Source organism: Bidens hawaiensis, unplaced genomic scaffold (assembly GCF_021521415.1).
Source record: "Bidens hawaiensis isolate Kalapana, Puna unplaced genomic scaffold, B.hawaiensis_p1.1 tig00023430_1, whole genome shotgun sequence".
Classification (NCBI taxonomy): domain Eukaryota; kingdom Viridiplantae; phylum Streptophyta; class Magnoliopsida; order Asterales; family Asteraceae; genus Bidens; species Bidens hawaiensis.
The window spans coordinates 119,914-130,267 of record NW_027493683.1 but is presented as its reverse complement, the minus strand read 5'-3'; the positions used below and the strand labels follow the sequence as shown (position 1 = coordinate 130,267).

General features: G+C 40.8%; 1 pseudogene across 1 annotated transcript; it reads left to right on the top strand.

The window, feature by feature from the left end:
* The first annotated feature begins 2,019 nt into the window (after positions 1-2,019).
* LOC143567577 (26S proteasome regulatory subunit 6B homolog) lies at positions 2,020-6,258 on the top strand (annotated as a pseudogene). The gene is made up of 6 exons (XR_013141438.1): positions 2,020-2,432; positions 3,862-4,092; positions 4,188-4,345; positions 4,434-4,586; positions 5,882-5,965; positions 6,071-6,258. The product of XR_013141438.1 is annotated as a 26S proteasome regulatory subunit 6B homolog (transcript).
* The last annotated feature ends 4,096 nt before the right edge of the window (positions 6,259-10,354 follow it).

Below are 10,354 nucleotides of genomic sequence, written 5' to 3'. Positions count from 1 at the left end.
TGATAATTTAGGTTACAAATTTATAGGCAAACTCAAGGGAACACAATCCCTTGCTTTAGGGGATTGAAATCTTTTCATATCTAGGTGTAATGATGATAAAGTATGGAAATTATTATTGTTTATTGTTTACTTAAAAGTGGAGGAGTGGATAAAAGATCTTGATTTGATTTGGACAGGACATGCAGGTCTGGGGTTGGTGAGAATAGGGTGGCTGACAGTTGACTTTTCATGTTACAGTGTGCTTTTTCAGGTACTTTTGTCAGTGTACAGTAAAAAGTGGAAAATCTCTGAAACACGCTATTGTTTCCTTTTGGGCGGGAGTAATCTCCTTATGTCTGGAGAATAGACAGTGTTCTGTGCGCATCACTTTGTGCGCATAGCTTTCTGCGTGAAGGACATTTCTTTGCTGCGGGTAGGTGCGTGACCTTCTCGCAGTCAGGGACATTGAGTTTCATTTGTAGATTCTCCAGGTGGTCTTGGTATTTCAACATAGTGATCAGTTATGTTGAAGTCAATTCCATCTTGGAGCTTCAGACAAACTAGCTCTCAATGTTCCCGCCATGCGGGGAGGTTAGTTCCCTTCCGCACGCGCATAAACGATTTAGGGTGCACCCGCCTTAGCATCATGCGTAACGGTCAACCCATAGACAACATAACGTTAAGTTACATGAAAACATAAAGCCAAAACATTCACGCATGGCGCATATAACATATGCTCACGCTGGTTCTTAACATGGTGCGCTCGCGCAGGTTGCACATAACAAATGCACGCGCTGACTAACATGGCGCGCTCGCGCAGGGCGCACATAACATGCACGCGCTGACTAATCATGGCGCGCTTAATATTCACAATCACCTAATTATTAGGTTGATTACTTAGTTTAAGGGATTGGGAATTTACCGGGTGTCACAGTTGATGACATGGAAATCTATGTGGACAATCTAGGTGAAGAACGTGTGGACAAACTGTGTTGCTTTAATATATTAGTTAGATAAGTATTTTAATTTTAACAATAATTAGAATAATTAATATCATAATTACATTAATAAGTTACAAAGATATAAAAATCAATATCATTGATTAAATTTTATTGTGAGTATGTGGAAATTAGATTTATGGAAGGTTGATGACATGGAAGTCTATGTTGACAACCTAGGTGAAGGACATGTGGATAAAATTGTGTTAGCTTTAATATATTAGATAGATTCACTTATAATTAATGTATTACATATAACAATTTTTTATTTTTATTATATTTTTCACCCGTGTGGAACACGGGATCTAACCTAGTAATCAATAAAGCCTTGTAATTAACAAATACCCTAATTACATTAATTATCTACATCATTCGACTTTTCTCATGAGTCATTAACTCACCACCACCATCACGTATATAATTTGTCATTTATACTCGATAGCATTAAACTACTTTTTTTTTTGGATAGAGGTGTGCACGGTTCTAGGTTATAGCAAAACCAAAAGATGAAACTTCATATTTAGAATTTTCAAATAATTTGGATTTTATATTTTTGGTTTGGTTTGAATTTGTCGATTGAAAATTTTGGACCGAAAACAATTGGCCTAAATAATAAAATCAGGCCTTGCTATATAATAACTAATAGATTATTTTACATTTGAGATAAAATAATTGAGTTCCATGTTTATTAATTTCCTACGAATTACACTAAATTAAACATACAAAACCAAAACCGTACCATAAGTTCAGTTTTTACAAAAACATAAACTAAACTGATGGTTTTGTTTCAGTTCATTTTATTAATTTTAATTGTTTTGTTATTTCGAATATGTTTTTTCAGTTTCGTGCAGCACCTACCTCTCTGCTTTTTATCACGATAAACTACTAAAGATAAGCCTCAAACCCAAAGTTAAAAACTTTTGTGTCAAACCTGTAAAAAACAAAACATTCGTGTCTAAACTCTAAACTCTAAACTATGGTATAGTAAATTGCGGCCCACGACACCGTTACCGTATATCATTCCTCACCGTCGCCACCACCAATGGCAACCACCATGGTTCTGGACACCGAAGACGACCTCTACACTCGCCTCAAATCCCACCACCGTCAAATCGAGTCATCGACATCAAAGAAGACTACGTGAAAGACGAATTAAAAAACCTAAAACGCGAACAAATCAGATCACAGGAAGAGGTTAAACGGATCCAATCGGTGCCGTTAGTGATCGGTCAGTTCATGGAGATGATTGACCAGAATTACGGGATTGTGGGGTCCACCACGGGGTCTAATTATTATGTTAGGATTTTGAGTACCATTAACAGGGAGCTCTTGAAACCCTCGGCCTCGGTTGCCTTGCATCGCCATTCCAATGCGCTTGTTGATGTCTTGCCGTCAGAGGCCGACTCGAGTATTTCGCTGCTGAGTCAGTCTGAAAAACCCGATGTTACTTATAATGTGAGTCAGTAATGGTTGAGTTATTGTTATTGATTTGGTTTGATTGTATTAGGACGAGCCAAATTCGTTAAATAAATGAGTCGAGCCACTCGGGTGAGCTACTTGAGAGCCTTATCAATCCCGGGCCTGAAATAAAGCTTTTTTAGTTATTGAGCATGAGCTCGGGCTTTGTATGGGAAGATTGTTTAGGTTCGCCAAGCTTTAACGTGCCTAGGGTGTTTTTAAGTTTTAACTTCTTAATGAGCTCGAGCCGAGCTTTGGCTCGTTTGCACACGAGCTCGAGTAAGCCATGCCATAGTTTGTTTCGAACTTTAGCTCGGAATTTGTATTTATTTGACACTATTATATGATGGATTAAGGGTAGATAGGTGTGTGAGTTGTGGTTCGGTTTGGTTTTTACTCTTACACGTAACTGCTAGCTTTAGTTGTGAGATTTTTTTAAGCATAACTAACTATAACTGAACTTAGGTTTTGGTTAATTGGTTATGAAGCTAGGTAATGGTTTGGTTTCGGTTAATTAACCATGAGAAGTTTGAGTTAAATGTGAACTAAACAAACATGGAAATAGAATAGGTGATATCAAACTGCAATTTATATGAAGGTTAATATATGCATATATATGTTTTTCATTACAACATTGACATATATACAGATATACCTAATCCACATGTATGCATGCATATATATATACATGTAAACATATATCCATCTCGAGGTAAGCATGTCTTAATTCTGTTCAGTTCAGTTTGGTTATGGGACACCCTTAATCATCATCATCATCGTACTCAGTATATCCCACAAATAGCAAAGCTATGGTAGGGTCTGAGGAGGGTAAGATGTAGGCAGCCTTACCTCTACCCCATAGGGATAGAGAGGCTGCTTCCGGTGAGACCCCCGGCTCGATAGTAGTTTTGCATCAAGCCTTGGACATAAGGCACATAGCACTCAATCATCGGGACACCGGCTGATCGGTGCATGTACCCTTATCTTTCAGCTATCAACGCCACTACATGATGCCTGATTAACCGTCCGTCACTTTTAACGTTATTTTCACGAGATTAGTAAAATAACGTCAAAATTAGTGCAATTTCACTTTTGCCCACCCGAGGGTTCACACATATATACATCATATGTGCGCACCGCAAGCAGGGCTATGGGACACCCTTAATCATAAACAATTAATTGGTTAATCAAATAACCTTCATGGCTAATTCGGTTTGGCGTCGGTTAATTTGGGTTAACGGTTTAGGTTTGCTTGCCCTTAGTTGAAGTGCTCTCAGGCATGCCTATTTGTTACGCTGTTTGATACGCGTAACTATCATTGGTGGATCCAAAACTTGTGTTTTGACTTGAATTTCTGTATGCTTTTTATATTGATGTGGTTGCTGCAAAGCTAATAATACTGTTTTTTGCCAATGCAATGCTATAGGATATTGGAGGATGTGACATTCAAAAGCAGGAAATACGTGAAGCTGTCGAGTTACCTTTGACTCACCACGAGTTATACAAACAGATAGGTATAGACCCTCCACGCGGTGTTTTGCTGTACGGTCCGCCTGGCACGGGTAAAACCATGCTTGCTAAAGCTGTTGCAAATCATACAACCGCAGCCTTTATTAGGGTTGTTGGTTCAGAGTTTGTTCAAAAGTATCTTGGCGAGGTATGGGTTCATTATCCATTTCTATACATTGATTAAAACTAATGTGACATTTAGGCTTTAGCTTTTATTTGATATATATTATATGATTATTACAGGGTCCCAGAATGGTTCGTGATGTTTTTCGTCTCGCAAAAGAAAATGCACCCGCAATTATATTTATTGATGAGGTGGATGCAATTGCAACTGCCAGGTTTGATGCTCAGACTGGAGCCGATAGAGAAGTCCAGCGTATTCTAATGAACTTTTAAATCAGGTAAATTAAATTGCTGATTAAACGTTCAATTTACCATTAATTAAATCATTTCTTGAAATAAATATTTATATTTTTGGGTTTTCTGCAGATGGATGGGTTTGACCAGACAGTTAATGTTAAGGTTATAATGGCAACTAACCGAGCCGATACTTTGGACCCCGCACTTCTTCACCCTGGGAGGCTTGACCGCAAGATTGAATTTCCTTTGCCTGATAGAAGACAAAAAAGACTTGTTTTTCAGGTTACTTATTGATCATATTTTTATTTTTTAAGTTGGTTTTTATAAGTATAAGTTGGCCTCTTTTTGAGTGTTCACTAGCAGCATGTCGATCTAGGTAAGTTTAGATGAATCGAACGAACATGAACGGGACATTTTCGTGTTCGTTTGGTTAACTTTAACCAAACAAACAAATTTAACGAACATGGTTTTCTTGCTCATTTTTGTTTGATAAGAAATTGAGTGTGTGCGCATTCGTTTATGTTCGTCTATGTTCGTTTGTTAATAGCATAAGCGAACAGGTCACAAATATAAGTGAACGAACATGACTGAACATAGATGAATATACAGAATCAAGCGAAAACCAATCAAAATTAATTGTGAACATCAAACTGTCGAGCCTAAAAAGTTATAAAACTAAAATAAATGTAGTGGGTCCAAAAAAATTTATCTGAATATCTACTAAATGAACAAAGTTAAAACACACGTAAACCAATGAATATAAACGAACAAGCCGTGTTAATGTTGATTCGTTCACAACTAAATGAGCAATCAAAATTATTCATGTTCGTTCTTTTTTTAAATGTACACAAACGAACAACCTGCCGAACAGTTCATCGAACGTCCAGTTCGTTTACAGGCCTAAAGACGGTTTATGAACACCATTCTTATCCCTTTTCTGAATTTTATGGATAGTTAGCATGTTGAATGTGCGCCCTGCTTGCGGTGCGTGCATATAATGTATATATGTGTGAACCCTAGGGTGGGAAAAAGTGAAATTGCACTAATTTTGACGTTATTTTACTAATCTCGTGAAAATAACGTTAAAAGTGGCGGAAGGTGAATTAGGCATCATGTGGTGGCGTTGTTAGCCGAAAGACAAGGGTACATGCACCAATCGGTCAGTGTGCCGATGGTTGAGTGTTATGTGCCTTATGTCCAAGGCTTGATGCTATTGAGCCGGGGGTCTCACCGGAAGCAGGCTCTCTATTCCTACGGGGTAGAGGTAAGGCTGTCTACATCTTACCCTCCTCAGATCCTACCATAGCTTTGCTATTGGTGGAATATACTGAGTACGATGATGATGATGATGAGTTAGCATGTTGAATATGATTACAAAACTGCATTATTACGATATAATAATTTAGCTTTATTTAATTAAAGCAATTTAGGCCATTCTAGTCTTCTAGAGCACTAGGCAATCTTGATAGTGAGTAATTATCCCCCCTTATATTATTCCCAGTTACATAGTTTTTTGATGTTGGCATGATTTATGATGTTGATTGTGACTTCACTTTGGAATAACTTTTATTATGAAGGTTTGCACTGCTAAAATGAATTTAAGTGATGAAGTTGACTTGGAAGATTACGTCTCTCGGCCTGACAAGATCAGTGCTGCTGAAGTAAGTCGTTTTCATGCAGTTTTTTTTAATTGTTTGACCCGCTTGAGACAAAGCACGACAAAGTCAACTCATTTATTGTTAACATGAATGGTTTGTTAAATCCAGATTACAGCAATTTGTCAAGAAGCAGGTATGCATGCTGTTCGCAAGAATCGATATGTCATTCTTCCCAAGGACTTTGAAAAGGGCTACAGAACAAATGTAAAGAAGCCCGACACGGATTTTGATTTCTACAAGTAAAATCTAGTGGTTGGAAGCAGGATAAAAGAGCTCAACTTGTTTGCTTCTAGACTTGTTGATCTTTTTAAAGTTATTGCTATGGATGTTTTAGACCGACCGTTGTTCAGTATAAAATATTATGAGCTCGATGCTTCTAGATGATCCTGGTTATGAAATGCCATACTGAAAGAAAACCAATATTGACTGCGATGATGTGTATTATTTTTATTTTATTTGAATGGCAAAGCAATTTATTGAACCAACTTTCAAAGGACATTAGTTTTTAACCGCATGACCCAAGTAAATTTTACTTTCTTGTTCCTATTGAATACTCAAGGAAAAGAATAATTAACAGTAAAGTCAAAAATAAGATCTCTCTTCAAGTCACTGGTTCGGAAAATCACTTCATTTCTCATTTTCCATGTAACCCGTCAACTTGTGAAAATATAGCCTCAACGATGTCTTTATTTGCCTTATCAAATCAAACGAGTAAGAGCCAACAGGCCAAATCCGTCGTCTCAAATTCATAGGAGCCGAGATCCCTAGCGAAGCAACAATCGAGTGCCAATATGTATTGTTGCGGGCGCCATGATTAAGAATGAACATGATTGTTTTGTTCAAAAAGTTGAACTTCAATACCTCGTTTCAGATTGTACTACAAACAATCCCCAAAACTCCTCCCCTCCATTTCCAAGCTTCATAATTCATGCCCTTTTCAAATCATATACTTTCTATACAAAGACTACATTACGTGTTTTACCTAAGAGAATTTACGTTTGCCATTATAGAAGTTGAGTAACTAGTTTCCGTGCTCAGTATTTTGAAAAAAAAAAACAGGATAAATTTACACATTAATACTTATTAAATTTTGTTAATTATTATACTATTTAGAGAAAACGAGAGACGGCTTTCAATCGTTAAATCTTTTTAATAAATGTTCCCCATAGTCCCATTTTGATAGTTGGAAAACATATTTGAAGAGGTAGGTCCCAGCAGAGCCCAGTTGGACCCGCAAGACTCACCTCAAAGAGGGACGTCTGCGCAGTTGAACCCGCAAGACTCACCTTCAACAGGGACGTCTGCGCAAAGGCTAAACTCGCAAGACTCACCTTGAAGAGACGTCTGCGCAGAAACCAACTGGATCCGCAGGACCCACCATGCTCAGAGACGTGACGTCCTTACGCGCAGTACGCAAGCTGTTCCCGCAGGAAAAGCCTCCCAATGGTCGACGTACTCCGCCTGTTCCCGCAGCAACGGATACTAGCCATCAGGGAAGGCTACCCGCGCAGCAAGGCTACACGCACAAGGCACTTAACTCTTAAATAATTCAGTAATGTCACCTGAAGAAGGAGTGAGCAAGCCGGGAACACTCCCGCACAAATGAGCCAGTCCGTACGATACTGGAGGATCTTTTGTACTGTACCTGACGAGGTATGGACAAAAGATCTGACCAAAGATACGACAGCTCACTGACAACAGTATGACGAGCAGCACGCTCTTGTACTGTATGTCACTATCAGCCGCTGCCTACTCACCAACCTGTCGGAGGACGTGCATAGCCTGCAGTTGGTGGAACAGGAATAGTACACAGTCGGCCTGGTCACTATCAGACGCTGCCTACCCACCAACCACCAGCATGGCACGTGCGTAGCCCACAGTTGGCAGAACAGGAATACTATTCAGCCGGCTGTACCTGCTTGGAAACCTACATTCGGCTATAAATACTCCAACACCTTGGAATGGTATGGACACATTACATTACCTTATCACATCTTATCTTTTCTAGCAATCTCTTAATATACACTTATATTCAAGAGCAATCTAGTCTGATTCTCACGCCGGAGGGTGGTCACAAGGAGGTACCCCCCCCCTCTAAGTGACGAGCTCACGGTGTCTGTTTTGCAGGTCACCAGAAGAACCATCTTTGCCGGACATAACCCCTCGTGGGAAAAATCTACTTAACCCCCAGATTATTCGTAATCTGCCCGGGGTCAATTAGTGTTTCTTCATTGGCGCCATCCGTGCATAAAAGCTATAACTAATTCTCAGTTTTTTCAAAACCTCCGAAAAGATGGTTAACGTTACTCAGGTCCCCAGGCCAGGGAGTAACCAAGAAACCCCGGTAACCACAACCCCAGCTACTGGGGGGAACACCGGCGAATACACACATTTTACGAACACTACCCCGGTTACCCAAGCCGGGGCAAGAGCAGTAAATTTTACGAACACTACCCCGGTTACCCGAGCCGGGGCAAGTGCAGTAAACAATCCTCCCCTGGGATTCATTGATACCCAGATGGAAAGACAACAGACGAGGCCCCCCCGCCAAACACTTGAACAAGTTAAAGCGTGGGCGGAAAAACGTCAAAGGGAATTCCAAGCTGAGTTGGATGAACGCTTACATTCACTCCAACAGGCTGACGAATTCGGAAGCACTCGACAATAGCTCAACATGAGCAATTAGTGCGAGTACTTGGACGATGATTCGGAGGAATCCGACACCGACGTAAACCCTCGCCATAGGGCGAAAGGGAAGCGTAAGGACACGGACTTCCAACCGAGAAGGAATTTGGGAGAAACCTTCAAACCAAAAAACTCTGGAAACCCACGTGACTTCTCTAAAACCTTCAGACCAACCGCTGCAAATGCGGGAACCTCCAAGTTTGCAAGGGACATTGCGGAAGCAATCGCCCCAAGAAGTGCCAAACAGATGTCCAACATCGGCACTTATGATGGTATATCCGACCCAGACGATTATTTGAACAGATTCATAGCGGGGGCAACCGTCAGCAACTGGACGGAACCCACGTGGTGTTATATGTTCCAGATGACGCTGGTTGGAGCAGCCAGAGCGTGGTTCGACCGTCTACCGGTCCACCACATCTACGATTGGGCAGACTTCCAACAGAAGTTTAGCCAACACTTCAGCCAACAAAGAAAGTATACCGAAGAGCAATGGACAATCCTCAATTGCATTCGAGAGGAAGATGAATTTTTGCTAGACTTCATCACTCGCTTCAACTCAAAGAAGCTAAGTCTGGGTAGTATTAGCGAAGATCTTGTTCGCGCTGCTTTCATCCAAGGCACAAAAGACCCAGAGTTCATCCGCACCTTAACGGGTAAAGATGGCATGCCATCCACATGGGATGCCATCATGACAGCAGCTAAACGCTTCGCGGAAACGGAAAAGCAACTGGGTAGAGATCTTCCCCAGAGCACAAACCTCTACACCCAGAAAACAAGAGAAAACAATGTCCTTACCGCCCGACTAAACAAAAAGAGGAAGCTAGGCATTTGGCAGTCAAGGGTAAACTTTGACACCTCACCCGGCTCGCACCCTCGGTTAGGCGGAAAGGATAACATGCCGTCGTCAAACCGGAACTCCAGATGGACACCACTCACCAAAAGCGTCACCGAGATATTCGACACCGAGAGACTCCCATGGCCAAAGGCTCCAATAATCCGAGAGCGTCACAATGCTGATCAGAGCAAATTCTGTGACTTCCACAGGACAAGAGGCCACAACACCGAGGAATGCGTAGACTTGAAGGACATCGTCGAAGCATTTGTCAGAGATGGGACGCTCACGCACCTCGTGGCGTAATGAACGCTGAGCAGGCTAATGCGTGTAGAACCCCAGTTGGGGAAAACACGAATAAAACTGCAGCTTCAATGTCGGAGACTACATACTGCGTAAACAACGAGATTCCGAACCAAGTGCATATCGGCTCGAAAGGCTCGATGACACTCCCAAGAACATGGAAGGGAGCTCAATTACACAGTCTGCATGTAGATCAATTCCAAACTTGTAAAAGAAAAGGCACAGAGCCACTTCTAATGGAAATGATTCTCCTTATCACATTGACGCTGATGGTCTTACATTTATACTTAATGAACTTTCCACACTGATATACCGGTCTTCACCGCATACATAAGTGGGAAAACAAGTCGTTGCATGTGGAAGGCGGCAAAACCCGCATAAACACAGAACGAAAAATTTCTAAAGAAAATATAAGGAAAGCCTTCACGCAGGTCAGTCATATGTAAAGTTTGATCATCCTACTAAATGAAAGTGCCGGTCCTAACCGCACAAATCATGATAGAGGACATCGAACTAACATATTGACAACCGCGCGTCGAACGATTAATTTATTCAAAACACTGATGCCG